Source organism: Lonchura striata, chromosome 13 (assembly GCF_046129695.1).
Source record: "Lonchura striata isolate bLonStr1 chromosome 13, bLonStr1.mat, whole genome shotgun sequence".
Taxonomy (NCBI): domain Eukaryota; kingdom Metazoa; phylum Chordata; class Aves; order Passeriformes; family Estrildidae; genus Lonchura; species Lonchura striata.
In genome coordinates, this window is record NC_134615.1 from 18,863,978 (window position 1) to 18,882,437 (window position 18,460).

The 18,460-nt window shown below is 37.7% G+C and overlaps 1 long non-coding RNA gene across 1 annotated transcript in view; it reads right to left on the reverse strand.

Moving 5' to 3' along the window:
• The window catches only part of LOC110476338 (uncharacterized), a 302,398-nt gene that overhangs the window by 283,046 nt on the left and 892 nt on the right, over nt 1-18,460 (reverse strand). The window lies entirely within an intron of this gene.

An 18,460-nucleotide genomic window follows, 5' to 3' on the forward strand; every position in this document is an offset into this window, starting at 1 on the left:
GAGACACAGTGAGCAATTTCCTCCTCACTTTTTCCATGCCACTATGATTTCATGGGTATCTACCATATCCTTCATTTACAGGCTAAAGTCCCACTTTTCATTCATTACCCAAGAGGATGCAGCATCACTCCTTTGATTTGAAATGCTGTTTCTACAATTTTCCATCTTCTGGAATTCTGCTGCATATCCTTTGAGGCACAGAACCAAATATTTGTATACAGTGTTATGGATTAAACAGCATAACATGCAGCAAGTTTATAATGCTTTCTTGTTTGTGTATATTTTTCCTGATTTTTGTCAATATCCAATTTTTTCGACCACTCCTGGGTATTAAACTGACACACTGAACTGAGTGACACTCAGCTGAGTGATGCCCTGACCCTGCTTTGAGGAGGGGGGTTGCAGTATAATTTCTCTAGATGTCTCTTCCAATTTCAAAAGCTCAGTGAGTCTGGGATTCAAGCTTAGGGGATGGAAGATGAAAGATTTCTATTTTGCCACTGTTCAAGACACTGGAATCGCTCCTGTCTGTCCCAGAGTTATGCACAGCCTCAGCAGCCCCCGTTGGAGAAAAATGAACACAAACTGGATCAAGCACAGAAAATCATTACTAAGACGAATGGGAAAAGCAGAGCTTATCTTCCACAAGAAAACTAAATGAACTTAGGCTCAGCCTAGCAGACTGAAGCCTGCAAAGGTTTATGATTGATGTCTGAAGCACATTAGAGAGCTAAATACATTGAATGGCTATTTTAGCTATATGATAGCATTGAATTAACAACAAATTCTCCAGGAATATGAACCATTCTTGAAAAAACTCAAGCTAGAAAATTGGAGAAATATTCTGTGAAGGTTTTAAACAACATTTTCATCTGCCAGTGATTCTGGCAGTACCAAAATCAAAAGCTTATTATATTTAATATTGAGTTTACTAAGTTTTGACATTTTTGTGAGCTCTTTCCTTCTTGAAACTAAATGATGGGAGAGACAATGTAATTTTACAATGTGCTTTAGCTTTCATGAAATTTCAGACTGTAATGGAATATGACACTTGAAATTTCTCTATCCACATCTATCTCAAGTGCAATATATGCAGTTTGAATCTGTGAGCTATAGCAACAAGTCAGAGAGAGGCTTTCTACAAATTCTGGATAAAATTCTTAACAATATAATGATGAAAAACTTCAAAAGTCTCAGAACTGTCTATATTGAAAAAAGAAATAAAAGCCCAGAGAAATACAGCTCTTGGGAAAGGTGATTAATGACTTAGAAATTATAACTGCTAATTCTTTCTAAGGAGATGTCACAAATGTTTACAGAGCTAAAGCAGCAATGGTTCTATCACCTCAAATAAAGGTCCTTATTAACGACTGGAAACAACAACAAATTCCTTGAACATTAGGTCAGAAAATTCAAGACAACTGCCTATATTCTGCCTATTAAAGCAGGAGAAGAAAGCACGATCAAAGTAATCAAACTGAACAGGCTCCTACACTTGCTTTTTAAAACCTCGTGTTCCCTGACCTCCCTGTTCATGAAGCATTTAAGCTACACAAAGGTGGGGCAGAGTTTGGGAACCCACTGGCCTCAGCCCTGGAGAGCTGTTCAGCTGCTGATGTGTCAGAAGACCCAGCATGTCAGCTTTTATTTGAGCTGCAAAAGTCAATCTGATCGTTAGGAAGTGCAGAGCATGAGACATTATACACCTCATAAACTCTTCTAGTCAGAGCATTCTACACAAAACACTTGGAGTCACTGACTTTTTCAGGACTGGTTAAGTACATAAAGCATGTCCAGTGCATTGCTGCTACAACAAAAGGTCTGTCACACTGTGCAGAGGGTTTGTGCCTACTCAAAACCAGCTTGGGCAAGACCTCCCCTCCTCCCAGGCTGTGTCCACCCTGACACACGTGCATCATATTTTGGGGAGCACCACATGCAGGGAAAGATCAACTCAGGTAAGAGATCTGTTTGTTTCCCAGAGAAAAAGCAACAAAGCTTTTCTAACTCTAATTTTAAACAGGAAAAAAATGTTATTCCAGTTTTAGACAAATATCAGGATCTCTGAGGATGATTTTACTCCTCCTTTGATGAAGCACCATTATCACATTATCTCTGGAGCGAACAGAAGTCTCCCTACAATTCACATTTTAATTCTCATTTTAATCACTCTCTCTTACCAGTCTTGACCTCACTAAGGGAATGGCACATATATCATTGGCCTCAGGAGAGTCAGCTCAAGACACTTTTATGTACATAAATTATACCTGAATATGTATGTAAGACATACAAAAGTGTGCAACACTTAAATCTTTAATTGCTATTATGGCAGATTACACGAATCTCCTTCTTATTAAAGTGGTGAATTCTGACAGGATTTCAACAAATTACTCTTGTGTGGTGGAACAGATCACATCTGAACAGCCAGTCCAATCAATCACCATCCTGCTGTGGAGCAATAGTGATGACATTTGCCTTGGAAACTTCTTTGGAGAGCTCCTGGGGAGTAGAGCAGGGGTGAACAGGTTCAAGGTAAGCTCAGTTGTCAGTATTTGCTTGTGGATCTTTTTTATTGTTTTAATTTAATTGCTTAACTGATTTTGTCTTTTGGACACCTGAACTGATTTACCAGTATAATTAACTCATTTAGGCTTTAATATTCTGGTCAAAAATTTAATTTGCATGGGAATACATCTATTTGCCCAAGTATATTCCTTTTTCTACTTAATTCTCCTGTCATTTTTTGAAATTTACTGCTTAAAGAGCACACTTAAATATTTCAGCCAAACGCTCTGGCTCAATCCCATCTCATTTGATGGGAAGTCTTTGAAAGACTTGGCTGGAAGTGGATGGGTTCCTAGTGGTTCCCTGAGGGAACACCAGGTCTAAGGGACAGTTGAGTGATCATCATTTCACTTCTTTCAAAGATATTTACCTGTGCCAATATGCATTTTGTACTCTTCCTTATAGGGTCAACACACCCTGAACATTAAATAACTTTCTACAAACTAATAGCAGTTCAAGAAGCGCTTGGAGTTTCCTGGAACTCTGGATAGAGCAGAGCTGAAGGCTTTAGTTCCACTTCACTATGCTGTCACTTGAGCCATCCATTTTCCTTACCTCAAAGATTTATGATGACCAGAAATGGTTCAAAGACCACAGAAATAATGCACACAGAATCCTCAGTAACACATATGTAGTAATATGAACATGATGGATCTTCATTAACTCAGATTCTACTCTTTTAATATTCTGTGGCCCAGGTTTACTGACATCTTGGAGCCATTCATTGGTTATTCTGGTACTTGCCTATATGGAACTACTAAGAGAAATTATTTATTAGCCTTGTCTCTGTAGCTTACAGTAACTTCCCATTATGTATAAATGGAATCATCTGGGACTGCATCATCCTAAATACTAAAATAAATGTGGAACAAATACCACCATCTAGATGTAGCTACATTTAGCTCTATCAATATGTGCCATATTCTACTTAGAATAAATAGCTCTTCAATTTTCAGGAACAACATTTATAAAATTCTGGTCTTAGAAGAAACATGATTCCAAAGTTAGAGTTATGGAATATTACTTTACAAGTTTAGATGTTTGGCTTTTCTGTAACTTCCCAAATTGACTTAACCATTAATGCATGAAATGTGTTGATAGCCAGATAATTCATCAAAACCAACCTTAGCTAGAGATTGCCACCATATTAACATAAAATCTTCACCGAGTTTTCCTTCAAGTAATCAAAAGTCACAAGACTATAGCTGATGCTGCACCTATTCTCTATTTCCCCATCATCATTTTGGTTAATACCATGAGTCATATACCACAAGGTCAAAATGTTAAACACAACAGAAGATCCATTCTATATAATGCAGCTCTCTGTAACACAATTTAGATTTACTCTGATGCAATATTGTAAATTACTTTTGGTTTATATGTTTAAATAATAAAATTCATGTAGCTTATAATAGGTTTTGATATTATTATTCTTATGTTACTATAATATTGAACACATTAAAACACAACAGGATGTAAAGACTCCAGCTTGTACCACTTCAGTGGAATTAAGATCTTTGTAACCAAAAGGCAGATCAAACCCAAACATAAATTTTACTATCTACATAGTTTAGAAACATAAGACAGGAACAAGTTCAGTAGGGCAAATAGTACAAAGTAAATTTAGTACTGAAATATATTTTCCATATAACAGGCTGACAAGTTTTTGAAGGTTTGCAAAAAGCACTTTATGACCCATTAGGAATCAAATGCAATATTTGTGGCACAAGTGCATATACTGTAACATTTATTGAGTCTATTTATCTGAGATAAAATACATAGGATACAAAATGTGAAATCCATTACCATGTTTTGTTCCCATTTATTTACCTGGCCAGGATACACTATTGAATTTCCCAACTCATTTATGACGCAGTCATGGGAATATGGCAATTGCATAAATAAAAGTCAAAATGCAAAGCTGCAACCATTGAAAAAGTACAATTGCCTTTTATAGCAGCTCTTAATCTGCTCTTTTCTCACCACACAAATTTAGCACATTAACCATTTATTGATCTTTGATGTCATCATGTGACCTTTAAAATGAAAATGCATGGACTTAAACAAAACTCTGTTCTGTAACAGATTAATGCAGTCACCCTTTGTTGTGACACTGTTACACCTTCCAGGGCAAGTGTTTGTGATGCTGGATGCCAAATATCATAATCATGGACAGGGCAGAGGAGAGAGAGGCAACATGGACCAGCATTATTGGCTTAGCCTGGTAATGAGAAAAAACCTTAAATAGAAAATACTTTGGTACATCTAAAACAAATCATGTCTTTGTTGGAAACAGTGATTAAAATACATGAAATTAGTTTCCAACTTCCAACTAGGCCATACCCAGGCTGCAGACACAAAATGCCTTCCACCATGAACACATCTCAAGATAGAAGTACTGGAACCTCCACATACAAGGAATTAAAAACTACCCAAATACCTGGGTCCTTGCAGTTTTTAGTGAATGCACTGAACCTACAGACAGTATTCTGCCTGCACTGACAAAAGAAATAATAATGATGGAGTAATATACTTTAATTCTTTATTTTCTTCCGCCTTTTTTTTCTTTTTTTTTTTCTTTTTTTTTTTCTTTTTTTGTTGTACCAGTCATACTCAAATACTTAATGTGTTCATAAACAGATAAATTGCTGAGTCATTCAGGGTGCACTGCTGACTCATGGCTGCTTCACTTTAGTTGTTTGAAAGAAAAGCATGAGAGAAATTATTTTAGTTAAGTGGCTGCAGCAGAATTAGAATTTCCTATCTTGGTTCAACTCACATAAAAATAATTATTATATTTAAGTGCATAACTACTTTCTTGCCTACCTGAAAGCTCAATAAGAGCTTTGCTTGCTGACAGAAAAAAAAAGGAAAGATATTATGTTCTCAAACAAGAGGCTTCTAAACAGAAAAGGTGACAGAAATATCACCATTTCAGAAAGTGGAAAGTTCTGTACCAGTAAGCAACCAATGCCTACCGTGGTTTTGGTCTCAGAATTTCCCATCATTTGGCATGCTGAAGTGATCTGGAGAGCTCTTCCAGAGCTCCCAGCATTTATTCCAGAGGCTTCCCCGCCTTTATGCTCTCTGTGAACAACTGCAGTTGACGTTCTACATTTTACTTGATATTTCCACAACAGAAGTAATGGGACATATGTTTTCCAGCTACAACAAGAACAATGTGTGGAGAGATGAGACTCTCAGTCGAGGCAGTGCCAAATCCTTCTCTGCTCCATGATGTGGCCCCAGTGATTTCAAGATGTGGCTTTAGGGATAAAAGAAAGAATGGAAATGCAGCTACATCACAGGCCAGCTTTAGAATGAAGAGGCAGAATATAGAGGAGTATGAGCAATATTATGAGTAACATATAATTACATTTTAAAGCAGAACTATGAATCAAAATAGTCATTAATGGAACCCCTGAATTTATTAATTTTGGTAAAGAGGTAAGCCACTAAACTGCCTTCAAAGTGGTGTTAATAGAAAGGTCAGTCAGTCATTGCCAGCATAAAGTATCATCCTGCACTTTGGAGAATTTGAATGCTTAGTAATGGATGTTAAAAGAAAAGCTGGAGTTTTTTCATGCATTTTAGCTGAAAATTGGAATATTCTTCACATAGAAACATACCGAGGAAAAAAATGATAACCTTTTCACAGCAGGAAATGTCAGTGCTAAACTACAGAACAACAGAAATATTACATTTCTATTGGGGTTTTTTTGAAATGCTACTCTGTAAGCGTTGACTAATGGTGAGGAGGCAGAGACACTCAGCAAATATTACAAGTGCTTCTTACCCTATTTATTGCAGATTTAAGGGATTCAAAATTCCCACAGATAAGCTCCACCTGTGGAAACCCAAACACTGTAGAGCAAAGGCATCCGGGAAGCCATATTTTTTATTACATGAAAAGTTTTAATCAGCAACAAAAATATTTCATTAAATTTGGGAAAAGAGTCTGTATAAAATATGCTCTTGATTATCAGACTTGAGAACATTTGCATGTTTTCATATTTTAAGTAAAAAATAGACATCCCAACAAAAGTTCTTCTTCCATCCCCAAAGTGGTATTTTATTGAAAAGCCACTTTCTTTCCAGAAAAAAAAAAAAAGAAAAAAGAAAAAGAAAAAGTTTTGCTGAAAAATGTCCTATTTGCAACTACTGGTTTTAATGCTCAGCCTAAGTCTGGAAACCATCGACACTGATAAATTTGCTTGCAGTAGCAGAGCAATGCTGCAAACTTCCTACCATCCCCACCTCCCTTCAGGGACCCAGAAATAGCTGCCAAAATCCCACCGTGGGTTCAGCTGATTCATGAGAAATACAATTAGGCCAGGAAAAAAATGCACTGATTAGTCATTTCCAGATAAGTTTTTACAGGTAAGAGCTGCAATATTGGAGAGGCTTTTGGGTCTTAAGAAACTCAGCCAAACTGGAGAGGCAATACCAACTGCCCTCATTAACTGACTCTTAATCCACAAGTATAAAGTAATTTGTGTTCTGTTTTTAGGGATTAATCTAGGCCAGAGCAAGAGTTTCTAGTAAGCCTAATGCACAAGAAAATCCCAAATGTTGAAGGAAAAGCCTGCAAACAAGAACATGGCTTGATACACATCTTATCACCCCCCAGTTTATTTGGTCCTACTCCAGAGTGAACAGCATTTCCAATCAGTAACAAGATCAGAGTGTCGATAAAGGAAGTCTGAGTAATGGGCGTGGAGAATTCAGTTACTGAGCCAGTGCTCCAGACCTGGTAAACATAGCAAAATTTCTCTGGAAAACATAGGAAGTGTTTTACCAACAAATTAATGAAAAAGAATACTTCTTAAAATTTCTTGTCTGGTCTCCACAGTGTTTGTGTACTGGACCTGTGGTGGCTACAGACCACTCTTGGGCCACAGTTAATCCACAACAGCACAATAATTTTTTCTTAACAGGATTATACCAATTCTTCCCTCTACACTTGATGAAGACGGAGCTTCTTCTTCATCCTTCTGTAGGTTAGGAAGGATTTAGAAAGTTAAAAAAAAAGACATTAAATATTATTGTTACTGGCCAGTCCAAGATTTATAATGTCTAAAACCCTGTATTTTAAAAGATGATTATAACCATTTTGACAAGCTACAATGGTTGCCACAGGTCTTTGAAACTCAGAAGGCAGAATGCCCTTAAGCTCAAAAAGTACCTTTTCTTCCTCCCATTGAATTGTACTCAAGCTGAGCCCAGTTACAAATTGTTTAAAATTGACATTTTCTTCTTATACTTGAATTGCTCCGGAAAATTTAAGAACATAGGACTGGAAGAGATCTCCTGAGTCATCAGATGCAGTCTGTAGGCACCATGTTATATAATTCTTTTCATAAAAGTATTGAGCTCCACCTTAAAAGCTGCTGTTCTTTTTCTGAACCCACTACTTCATTCTCAGGCTGTTCCAGAACCTCATAAAAATCAAAAAGCCTTCCTCTGATTTCCAGACAGTTTCGACCCATTTTTTTTCCACAAGCAAATGCTACCCTTTAGCTCAATCATTCTTTTCCTTGTCTTGTATTTATTCCTCAGGTATTATATTGTCTCTGGTTTTCCCCTCCAGTGCTGAACAAGCCAAGTCTTTTTCAGTCCCCTATCCTAAAACAGGTCTTTCATTCTCCTAATGAGCTTCAGGAGCACACCAAAAATCAGCTCTCCATGGGCATGCTAAAGAGCCAGGTTTGCAGGGCTAAACTAGAGCTGCCACACTGCTCTTCCCCAGTCCAAACCACTAAGCATTCAACAACAATTTCAGTGAAAAAAATGGATTAAGCAAAACTCCTCCAATGCACCCATTTTTGGAGCTCAGTACACCAGGGAATAAAAAGAAGACAGCACTGGTGCAGGCTTAGTTTTTTTTTATTTCTCAGGTTCTTTTGGAATTGATAAATCTGGAAGTATGTGATTTAAGGACAAAACCAGAAAATATCAAGAAGGGTTTTTAAGTGTTGTATAAAAAGCCACTGAAATCAGTCTGAATTTTCTAGATGTTCTCAAAAGGTTTTTAACCAATGGGGGGTAGGTTTTAAACATTTAGTGACTGCAGAGACAACAGAAGTAATGGGACATAGGTCCTTGCAACAGCACAGTACACAATGACTGGTGTAATTATGTTGCCTGTGGACTTCTTGGTAGATTAATAAACATAGTTCTGGGAAAAGAAGTGGGGAAATACAACATCAAAAACAGGAAGGAAAAAAAAACAGAGATTATATAATCACATTTGGTGAGTCAGTGTTGATTTTGATAAAAAAATAAACACATGGAAAATTAGCTTGTGTATTAGAAAAAGCTTATAATTTCGTAGAGCTTAGAAACTGCAAAACAGTGAAAATCTTAAAGTTTGTAGCAAAAATCACTGGATGAACAAAGTAGAGTTGATCTGAAAGCATTTTAATTTAATATATTTTCTGTCTTCTATTTCTCAGGGTTTTAAATGGTCATTCTTTGCTGGGTTTTCTTAGCTTTTTTTGTATTCTACCCAATAAATTTCCTTCAAAATTCCACCCTGAATTTCTCTCTGTATAGGAATTCCAGGGTAATGGATCAGAAAGTCACCACATCTATTTCTCACACAGTGAACACACCTGATGCCAGAGAGCAGGGAGAGGAGCCCCACCACTGTTCCACCATTCCTTTTGTGTAAGTCCAGGGCTGAGAAGCTCTGGAGAAGGGCAGAGAGAGCAAGGGAATCATTTGCCAGCCTAAAAGATGAATGCTCATCGGCAGCGTTCATGAATGACTTGGTATTCAGAGTGCACTTGGGACACTCTTGTGCATCCATCATGGACACACACAAAGAAAGACACATAAACCAGAAAATTAATCCTTTATATGTCATTTTAGCCAGCAAAATGTGTCACTGCTGTGGTTCAGTTCAGCCTGACTTTACAAAGCACATTCTGAAGATGCCACAGTGGGACAACAGCAATACATTTTAGCAAGCAGGAGACCTTGTTGCTTCAATGTTACATTCCAAAGTCCAGCCTAGCTGAAAGAAATAGCTTCAACATATTGCCACCTTTCTGTCCTCCTTGGATAGCTCTGAAATCTGCAGCAATGCAGATTAACCTCTTTAAAAGAATAGGAAAGGAGATGTATGCACTGAAAAGAGGTGAGAATATATCATAAGTCTTTAAGGCCACCAGGCATAGCTTTCAAGACCAACCATAGATCAAAGGAGCAGTTGATATCATAACTGATTATTCATTTGATTTAGGAGTCCTCATGAGTCAGTTTTATCTGTTATTGCTCAATTTTGCTGTAGATCCCAACAGCAACTACTCAGTGGCTCCTGACACAGTACTCTCTGTCCTCTTATAAGAAATACAGTATCTTTTTGTAACTTCACATATTCTCTGGCCATATATGAAATTTCCTCCATGTTTGCCTTCACTCATGTGAAAGAAATATTATTGCACCTGAAGGAAAATAGCTCAATTTGAAATTAATCTTCTACTTTTGAAATCATTCTTCCTCATTACACATCTGCAGAAATAAATTTTCTAACTGTCAAGAGCAAATACTGCTTCTTAGGGTGCCACCTTCCAACTCATTTAACATCAATAGTGTGTTCTCTCTGTTCTGTTAAAGCCTGCTCATGGACCAAGTTGCTTCTATCCTATTAATCATGTGAAAGTAGAGGCAAGGTTTGCTCTGCAGGAATTTTACTACCCAAGAAAGGTGACAGTTAACAGCCATAAAGTGAAGTGTACTCATGGATTTCTTGGGAGCAGACAGCTGATACACATAACCTTTGGGCTAAGCACACCACATCTGAAGATGACAAGGACATTCCGGGTTTATACCCACCAGCATTAGTCTTTTGAGACCAATATAAAAAGTTGCTGGTTTTGTGACGTGAATAACAGTTCACCTAGACCTGAAACTCAAGATTCCAAACATATTTCACAGACATTTTCCTTTTCTAGTTGGGAGCAGATTACTGTTTTTATGAGCTTTTCTCCACTTCAGCTGCTTTTTCAGTCTTTCAATTGCACCAACAGAGTCAGCAGAGAGGCAGCTACTGAGCACGACTGGCTGCACAGAAGGAGCCAAAGGCAGTTCCTGCCTCTGCTGCTGTCACCACCATGTGACAGCAGGGCCACTGAAGCAATCTCATGAGTTAAGCAGAGTCCACAGCCCAGCTTGTCCATGACCTGTGAGAAGTCCATGACAGCAGCCAGCACAACACACACATGGTCATGGTGAGACATCACGGGTGGGTCAGGCAGAATTCACAGACAGGCAGTGAGGGAATGAGACCTGTGGACAGGAGAGGAGCTGTTTCTGGGAGGAGAGTGAGGCTGCAAGTACAGCTCTCAAGCACTGTCTCTGCTGCTCTGGGCAACCAAGGAAACACCCCCTGTGACAGTACTGGGCCCTCCAAGAAACTCTGGTTCAGGCTGCAGCTCCTGCTCAACAAACAGCACCAGATCTCCAAGGCAGAGAGGCACATCAGCCAACTCTACCCTTTCTGAATGTCAAATGTTGGCAGGTACAACCAAGAATCATCAAACAGCCATCAATGATCATGTCTCTGGTTTGCAGTGCCTTGTACAGCTAAAATTCTGGAGAAGTTCATGGGTCAGACTCTGAAATAGCCTGAAACCAAAACATAAAGGCAAAATATGTGATCTGCATCACATAGATGTAGAAAACACTGTTCTCCTAGCAATGCCAAATAGCCAAATTCAGGTGTGGTTTGCTAACCTTTATTTATTTGTTTGTTTGTTTGACTACACATTTGAATAGAGCATCGGCATCACACCAATAACTGGCAGACCATGATCACCTCATAGGTTCTCTTGTTTTCTGCCTTTCTTCAGCTGAAGCCATCCTGGCACTGGCACACCAGCCAGTGAAGAAAGAGCACAGCAATCCGGAGAGCAGGAGCTCCAGAACAGGATACATTCTGCTACCACCCTGCTTTAATTACTATTTGCTGTTCAAGGCTGCACAGATTACCTCCACCCACACAAGGTAATTTGAGCACTTTTATTTCGTCTAACTATGTACTGACATGATGTTAACAGTTGCAATTTCAAGGAGTAAAATCCTTAGAATTGAAGTTACAGATCAAGGAGAAAAATCTCAGATCTCTCCCTCTGGTTTCATAAAATTACAAAATAGCTGAGCATGGAAAGGACCTCTGGAGGTCATCCAATCCACCTTCTTTTTCAAAGGGTTAATTTCAAAGTTAAAAAAGGCAGTCCAAGCCCTTGTCCAGTTGAGTCTTGAAAGCTTCTGGAGAATCTATGAACTCTCTAAGCATCCGTTGCAGCACTTAATCTCTCTCATTATGATTTATTTTCCTTCTGTCCACTCATATTTTCCTCATTTACAACTTGTGATCATTGCACCACATCCTTTTGCTATGCATTGCTCAGAAAAGTCTGGCACATTCTCCCTATTACCACTCCTTAGGACCACTATCAGATCCACCTTAGCCTTCTCTTCTCTGGACTAAAAACTTCTGTCCCTCAGCCCCTTCTTCTATGAGGTTCTCGGTCACTCCAGACACTTTAATGACCCAAGTGCTCCCTCAGCACAAAGACATTGTCCTGCTCTGCACCAGTGAGGCTGGCAGGGTGGAACACTATCCCGACCCAGGACAGTGACATCAGGTGTGAGGTCCCAGTCTCCACATCAATTTAAAGTTCACAGTGAAGCCAGGTGCTCACCTGAAACCTCTGCATTTACTGCCACATCAGAGCCCAAATTCAGTTCAGGGGGTCAAAAGGTAGAGAACACGTGTCTAAGATTTCTTCATTAAAGAGCAAAAACGATCAAAAACACCAAAAAGGAATTAAGTAGCTGTTTTCACAGGGACACTTAGTTGACACATGCTCTGAAACTGTGTTATTAAGACTAGAACAGAAGATTATATGTTTCATTACCCAGAATTAGAATGAGAATGAACTGGTTTGTGCACAAAAGAGAGTGCAACAGAGAGGCTGTTCAAGATAACAAAAAACAAACCAAGACTGTCATCTGATGATATCAGCACCAATATTCTGCACTGTCTTGAATGAAAAATTATCTGTATCAGACACACTAAGTTGCACAAACTCACAAATAAACAAAACTCAGCTCTCATTTCCATACAGTGCATTTAGACAGGCTGATTCAGTTTGGTGTAACTGGTTAACAACAGAGGGAACACACAGCAACACAAGTTAGTGAGAAGTACAACCACAACTGACCAGAATGGCAGGCTGAAACAAAGTCCCAACTTCTGCTTTTGGGGGACTCTGAAAAGTAAGAAGTAACACGTTGCCAAGAGAGCAGATGAAGAAGCAGAATTAATGCACTGCTATAGAACTAGAGTAACACTGAATAAGACAAAGTGGTGAGAGGTAAATTGGGAATAATCCTTGGATCCTACCAACATTATCTCCAGTTAAAGAGTCCAGGTGGGAATTTTGGGGAAGGTGAATTGCTGTTGCTATGTTGACAGCATTACTTAAATTCACGGGAAGTTCAGATTTCAGGTTTTGGTTTTTAATACGCTCCAGCCTGCTTTGTTGTGACAAGACCACCAGGAAATTTGGGGTTGATTGCAAAGGTACAGACCTGACTCTCGTATCTCTTCAGGTTTTATGTTACCTGATTTTTCAAGAATTACTATCAATTCACACTGATAAATGAATTAGTCTTTCTAAATAATGCTAGAGTTTTTTCATTGAGTTCTCTCACTCTAGGACAGTCCATCTTGGTTTAAGAAAGAGTGTTATGGAGGCTGTGGACTAGTTCATGCCTCCCACAAGTGGGCTGGCTGCCATCTCATCTGTACTGAAACACTGGTAGAGGCACTAAAGAAAATTTAAATGGTTTGTTATTTGGAAATTAGTATTACAAATAGATTTACACTTTTTAAAAATCACTCTAGCAACAAGTAAAAAGAATTAAATTCTTGACAATTCTGAAGTTGAGAATATTTAATGTCTAAAAATAAAAAAGACAATATAAAAACTTAGAATAATGTCTAAGAACAAGATATTGCCACTTTCCAAGTTATTTATGAAAAATTGTGTGAGTAACGCTTTGGAAGGGTACTTTTCCTGCAAATAAATGTAATGCAAATAATAAGTCCCATAAGACCAAGTTTATAGGCCTTACCCTAAAAAGCAGTCCTAATTATTAGCATAGCTAAGTATGTACTGTAATGCAAAGCCTGTTGCATATTCATTCACAGTGGGTATAATTCTCTTCTTAGAGACACTACCAAACCACCAGCAGCTCTTGTATGTAAATGGAGAATTCCACTAGCTTGTATTTAAAGGCATCTATAATAAAAGATAATTAACATGTGCGATATATTTACACATTTTTAAAGTGCATACTGTATGATAAGGCACCATTAAACATATATTATTTCAAAACATCTTAGCAAAATAAATAAAAAAGAAATGGCATTTTCTTCTTATACTTGAAGAATTTAAAAATTTATACTTAAAAATTTAGTTTCCACACTTCTCAAAAAAAAAAAAAATCCGTGTGAACACATATATCTTTCAAAAAGTGTGCCATTAGGAACTCCAGCTAACTTGGCACAGAACAAATTTCTGCATGACCAGCAGACAAAATGAATGCTGCTTCTCCCTGGACTATATTCAGTTTCTACCATTTTGCCAAGATCAAAAAGCTCTTATTTTACCTTTTCAGGCAACGAGTAGCTAATCCTTGACTAGCTCATAATAATATTTTAGACTGTGCTATGATATTCAAATGCAACATATATTCGTCTTCCTGAGCGAAATCTAACATAATGTACAAAGGCCCAAGAATCCTATAAGCACAAAAAGAAGTCTCTCCTTAAAGAATGTCATCAGAAACAACACCACAGAGATGCCAATTAACTGATGGAGAAAGGGCTTCAGAGTTGGGGTACCAATTTCATCCCTGACTATGCAGCTATACTCAAAACCCAACTGGAGACAGTCACAAGCAAATGAACTCTAAATGACCCAGAGCTAAGCTGCAGGGTTGGAGCAGACAAGCAACAGAGATTGTCTCCAGACACCACTATTCTATATTTTCTTATAATTGTATTTTTAAACACTTTCAGTGTATCATGGAGTTTTTGTTTATAAGCCCAGAAAAACAGACTGGAATGTACCTTGTGGCTTCAGACTCTCCATCCTCACAAACAATGACATTATGTAATCCTTTTCATGGATGGATCCAGCTCCATACTTTTTCTCATTAGTAAGGAATAATTCTTTTAGATTTCTGAAATGTTATGTGTCCTTGCATAGTTTCAGAGTTACTATTAGATCATGCAGTGATTTTCCTTTTTTTGGGCAACAGTCATGAGCAGCCTGCTATGCGCAGAGGGTTTGCAAGAGGCAAATACAGAGGGGCAAGCTGAGTCCTTGATTAAAAGTCACAAAACACAGTATAGCTTAACATATACAATTTATACACCTAGTCCTAAAACCCTGCATATTTGTAGGCTGGGTATCAATAGTTTGGTGCAATTATTATAGAGCAATGATTCAGGGAGAAAAATCAGCTTAAAAAATTAGCTTACTAATGTGCTATAATACACTGTGATCACTCTAAATATCACATGCACTCTATGTGTAAACTACACTGAACATGTCAGATGTCTTCCCTTAAGAGAATCACTCAGATTAATCTGTTTCCTATTGTCTTGCTATTTATGGATTCTTTCTAACAGTTCTAATACATCTTGTCCAGATAGTACTAATAAAACATATTCCAACCTCCTTTAATTTCAAGTTTCAAATCCCATATTCTACTACAACTTAGAACATTCTTAGGTGTTCACACATTGTTATTTGTTTCTTACAGAAGAAGCCACTGGAGCTTCACTTCACACTTCAGTTTCAACCCACATAAAAAATAAGGCCATAACCCAAAAGTCCAATATTACACTGGCCTCTTTCCTTATGTTCAGGACATACAGGAATATAGGAAAACAATGTGTGTCATTTGCACCTGTTAGATGTACATCATGATTTCCTAAATCAGCTGCAATTTTGAAGGTTCTGTGTACACAAGAGCTCCCAAATGAGACTGACTTCCACATACATGATCTACACTTTGTCTTTTTCTTTCACCTTAGTTGGAAAGCCAGCAAACTGTCCAACAGGAATGTTTTGGCACCTTCTTATTATCTCTGACAACATGTCAAGTGGGAAAAAAGGCATTTGCAAACAAGAGGGAGAAGAATGTGCAAAGATTCTATTTTTGGTGCCATATTGGGAGGTACTCAATGTGTTCAGATAAAGACAAAGTTATCAAAATTTTATCCTTGGACAAAGTTTTTTTTCCCCTTCCCCAGTTGAGGCACAATGGTATTGGCCTTACTAAAGAGAACAGAATAGACTCATAAAGTTGAAAGAAGCAAAGTCAATTCTCAGAACAGCAGCCATTAAAATGTACTATCAACCCTAGAAAAGTTCTGTTCCATGGTATATGATGTACTGCAACAAACAAACATTACTTTGTTTTCCATATATTACTGTTTGTTTCATTATACTGTGGTATTTCAGCTCCTATTTCAAATGTTTCCTCTAGATGATAAGTAATTGCATGTTATAAGATCCAAAGAAGGGTTTGGAGGAAGATATTAATTTAGCATCAGAATCAAATGATCGTAACTACTTGTTTGCTTCCAAAGGCAGCATGGCACAAGGCAAAGTACATGGGGCTTTTCCCAAGCCTAGTTCTCATCACAAAACAATGCAAATCAATTATTAAAAAAACATGCTGCTTTCTTAATTTTCTCACATTCATCTTATTTCTAATTTTTAGATGCTCTCTGTATGCCAAGGACACCCTCCTCTTGTTTTGCAGTTCCTTTTCGACTTCACACCTTGGATAATTTTTGTGATAAGCTTCCTGTGGTATCCTAGTGCTTCCTCACACCTACCTGGTGAGTATGGAGCCACCTCAGCCCCAAGCCCTGGGCAATCCCTGATCCTGCCTGTCTCCCATCCAGGACAGTGGTGCCATAAGCAATTCTGCTTTTTCTGCAGTAGCTGCTCACCATTTCCTGTCATCTGCTACTCTGTGAACCCACTGAGACACTTTTTTCATTTTCACTCACCGACTTTTTCCATGTTCTGATCATCCTCCCTTCTTAGGCTGGCGATAGACATCTTGCTACCTTGTTCCCTGCTTTTGCTTCAGTTACTGCTGCTAAAATATTCCTTGCCTCCCCCATTTTTTCACACAACGAAGGCTTTGCACAGCCTTCTCGTTACATTTGCCTTTGGTTCCTTATTCTTCACTCATGCCTTGTTTTCCCCCATTCTCTCATATAATTTTCATACCTTAGCACAGAAATTCTCTCAATTTCTCCATTTATTAATTATTCTTGCCCATCATTCCTGTTCCTATTCAAGAGCCAACACAGCCCCTTCATGGCAATTTTTTGTACGAGGTGTTTGCAAATACTTATCTGCACTCCTTGGGGGAACTGTGTCAGTGACTGTACAGTTCCCACATCTTTCTATAGCCCTAGACTGATTGACTAAACAGTCAATAACAAATCAATAGTCCAGCTATGACAGCAGTATTTTTGCTTTTTGGAATAGAATACATTTGCTTTTAGGTTTATTCAGACTGAGAGATAATTCCTTCAAATAAAGTAGTGGAAACCAGAGCATCCATCAAATCCAAAAAAGTGTTCAAATGTGATGTATCTTGCTTGGAATGCCTCCCTTGCCTGCATTACTCTCTTGGGATGGGAAATAGGAGAAGGCAGCAAAACAATAAGAGTAATGAATAATCACATACTTAGCAAAACCATTAAGTTTAGAGCTTGAAATTTGCACAACAATCTGGATTTTGCTGCAATTTCATTTCATAGATATTACCATTGAAAGGCAAATAAAATTAGAAAATATGTATTTCCAGAAAGTCTATTATCAGAAACCCTAAAAAATTATCATAAATTTAAGCATTTCCATTTTTTACACAAGACTGAGAGGAACACTGCCTGCCCTGTCTAGTTACAATAAAGATCTGCTGGGCAAATGAAGGTCGCTTGAATTTTTTAAAACTTAGAACTTTGTCTTCTGCTCACTCACAGGGAAATACACCAAAACCATAACCAACTTTTCCTGGGTTTGACAATCGCAAAAGTTCTCTTTATGCTCCTCACTATTGACTCACAAACCACCATATCCCAAGGGACTGTGCCCTCTGAAAAGAGGAGTGAGTAATCAGGAAAAAGATGTTTCCCCTCTTCAAAGTATTCACTAAAGCATTCATCCTTTCAAAACTTCCAAGCTACTATTTGTTTGGGTTGTAAATCTCACAGCAACAATATTGACAATGTTACTGTAAACACTGTACAATGTAAATGAAATTGTGCAGTCTAAAATATTAGACCTAATATTAAATGTCTAAAATATTAGACTTGTTTCAAAATAAAAGCGTTATCTTCTACAGCTTGGAAAGGGACTTCTTAAAATTCATTCAAGAGACTTTTGGGAAGAGTTGATACTATGAAAGAAGCCAAAAGTTTCAGATATTTTCAAATATTTTAGTATGTATCTGAAAAATTACTCACCAGCTCTGACTGCCATTTTGTTTACTGCTGTGGAAAGCTGCAAAATGTAGTTGTAATAAAGCAGATTGAAGAGATGTATTAAAACACCTACTTATTGATGGATATATTATTATATTTGGCTCAATGAGCTGATTTGCTACTGTAAACAATAAACATCACTTTACAATGAAACAAAATAATTTATTTATCAAGGAGAAACCATGGAATGTGATTATGAAGTAATGCACTGCTTGGAATTAAGAAGTATTTGCTGCATTAATTATTGGAATTACTATACATGGGTAGTTTACAGTATTTCTTTATCTTTTCAACATTTTA